Raw genomic sequence first — 2,741 nt, 5'->3', positions numbered from 1 at the left:
GAGCACGACACTTTCACACGGATAGGAAGTGTATTCTGAGGCCATCCTCTACACCCTTACTCTACGCTCTATTCTCCCGCAGCCCCTCATTAGCCTCCTCTATTCCCCTAGACAGCTTTTCTTGTATTTTCATGTCATGTATATACATATGATTTGATATGTCTACTAATATATCTACTAATATATACAGAAAGTACAAATGAAAGCAACCATAGTTGTCTTTGTCCACTTAATATAATCATGCCCAGTTGCATTCACTTTTTTTTTTTTCCACAAATGACATTACTTTGTTCTTTATGGCTAAAAAAATATTTCATTGTGTATATTATGCCACATTCTGTTTTGTCGTGTTTGGACTGTGTTTGTAGCCCAGGCTGGCCTTCAATTCACTTTAGTTGAAGATGACCTTGGATTCATGATACCCTAGATCTTTTTCCTACGTTCTGGGATCACAGGCTGTACCACCACCCAGAATTTATGTACCACATTTTCTTTGTCGGTTCCTCTGTTGATGGACACTTGCTCCATGACTTTCTATTGTGCACAGTGCTCCAGTAAGCACTGTGTACCAGTGTCTCTGTGATAGGCTAAGTCCTTTGGGTAAATACCTGAGTTTATGTATCTGGATCATATGGTAAATGTGTTTCTAGTTTTTTGAGGAACCTCATACTGATTTCCATCATGGCTAGACTAGTTTACATTCTCACTAGCAGCGTATAAAGGTTTGTTATTGTCTGTGTCCTCTCCAGCATTTTTGCTATTTGTTTTCTTAGTGATCCAGATGGTTTATTTTCAATGTTCCAAGATGAGATAAGGCAGGGTCAGAACTTGGATCTGTGACTGATTCTTTGGCCACCAGCACTTCCTGGGCTCAGGTCTAGACTGAGGATAATATGAAAGAAGCAAAGCACTAAGTTCTGCTGTGGACATTAAGAAACAGACACATCGAGGAGGGAGCAGGCAGACTGAAGCCTTCTAAGATTAGGCACATTCTAGCCTACTGGCTTAGAAGGTTGCCCTCAGACAGATTCGTTTTCCTACCAAGAAAAAGGTCTTCTTACAATCTTGTAAATTCCCAAGGAATGGAATTTTTGGCTCTAAATCTGGGAGTTTCTAAGAAAAGAGAAAGAGCACTGTCTTTGAAGAAACCACTTACTTAAAACAAACAAACAACACAGAGAGAAAGAGAGAGAGAGAGAGAGACCCTCTTGCTTCCCATATCTTTTCAAAGCATCTTCCATTCTAGGCAAAATTCATAAACAAGAGAGCACACCTTTCACAATTTGGGCTTGTCCAGCCTGCTGAGCTGCAATTCCTTTTGTGCTATAGATACCCACAACAATCTCCATAAATCCCACTGAGAAGAACACCCAGAACAACTTCACAATAAAATGACCTGAGCACTGTTGGTGTCTGCAGTCCACAGGGCTGACTTTCAGTCCTTAGCAACCAGTCTGCTCTCTTTTGCCCACAGCATCTCTACCATGGCCTGACCTACTTGGGAGAGCCCAACGGAGCACACAGAAGCACATGAGGTAACAATGCAGGATTAAACAACAACAAAAGAAATCAGCGCTCAGGAGGTTTGAGCTGTGTCTAGATAACAGGATGCTCTGGTTTGTATTTACATGGAAATTTATAAGGCCGTCACGGTAGTGAATGCCTCTAATCCTAGCACTCAGGAGGCTGAGGTAGGAGGATCATAAGTTTAAGTACAGTCCAGGCTTCAGAGGAACACTCTGTCTCAACAAAGCAAAACAAAAACAAGATGGGAGCCAACCCACAATTCACCGTTCAGGACTGTTTTTCGTTTATCACTCCAATAAGTTGTTCTCAATAAGGGTTGGCAGTTGACATTTCCCGGTAGACAGTGTTTGCACCCCCCCAAACTTTCTGTAGTTTAAGATACAGTACTAGTTTTTCATAGTTGAAAATCATTGAGATAAACAACCAATTTTATACCTTCCACAGTAATCATGGCCATAGAAAATAAAAATAATTTTCATGACTATGCTGCACATTTACTTTATTTTATTTTTCATTTTAGTCATTGTATCGTTAATAACCTGGCCATAAGTCAAAACATGAAACAAAAAAAGTTATGATTGTTCTTTTGCCCATCACTGTAGACTCAATCATGTAGTAAGACAGGGTTCTGAACAGCACGGGAAGGCTTCATGGATTGGGGACTGATGCACTTGGTTGCTGATAATTGGCCTGGGGGAGGGCAGCACAAGAGATTATGAACCCTCCGAGAACAGGATGAGGTTGCTGTGTCATGAGCACTTGAAAGTGTTTCTTGATGGCGATTTGGCGTCGTGAGTATTTGTTATCTGGGGAGAGAACCGAGCAGGATGGGCAGAGCAAGTCTGCTGTCCCGTAGGGTCAAAGTTCTTCCTGCGCTTGCTCTGCTTGTGGAGGCACTGCTGGAGAAACATGACAACACCTCAGCAGAACGATGCCCACCAGTCTACAGCCGGCCGCCTTTCCCCTGAGGGCCTGTGCTGCACAATTATAGTGAGTAAACTCTTTATTTCCAAGTCCAGGGACTCTGCATATGTGAGTTCTATTTTTAAAAATCTTTGTATTTTAAAAATCTTTGCGTTTCAAGAAGTGAAGGGACCCTGAAGTCAAATTTCCCTGAGGTCTGGATTGCAGTCATGACTTTAAGAATTACCTGAGAAAAGCCTGCGGTGGGATTCCTGGCAGTTCAGGATGTCTGAGGAAGTAAGTGCTAGGAT

General features: G+C 42.0%; 1 pseudogene; it reads right to left on the bottom strand.

Moving 5' to 3' along the window:
* Positions 1 to 2,175: 2,175 nt before the first annotated feature.
* Positions 2,176 to 2,438, bottom strand: LOC129692716 (H/ACA ribonucleoprotein complex subunit 3-like; annotated as a pseudogene).
* Between the last annotated feature and the right edge of the window lie 303 nt (positions 2,439 to 2,741).

Source organism: Psammomys obesus, unplaced genomic scaffold, assembly GCF_907164565.1.
Source record: "Psammomys obesus unplaced genomic scaffold, mPsaObe1.curated_primary_1811, whole genome shotgun sequence".
Taxonomy (NCBI): domain Eukaryota; kingdom Metazoa; phylum Chordata; class Mammalia; order Rodentia; family Muridae; genus Psammomys; species Psammomys obesus.
The sequence above is the reverse complement of the archived record's forward strand: the minus strand, read 5'-3'. Positions and strand labels throughout refer to the sequence as shown.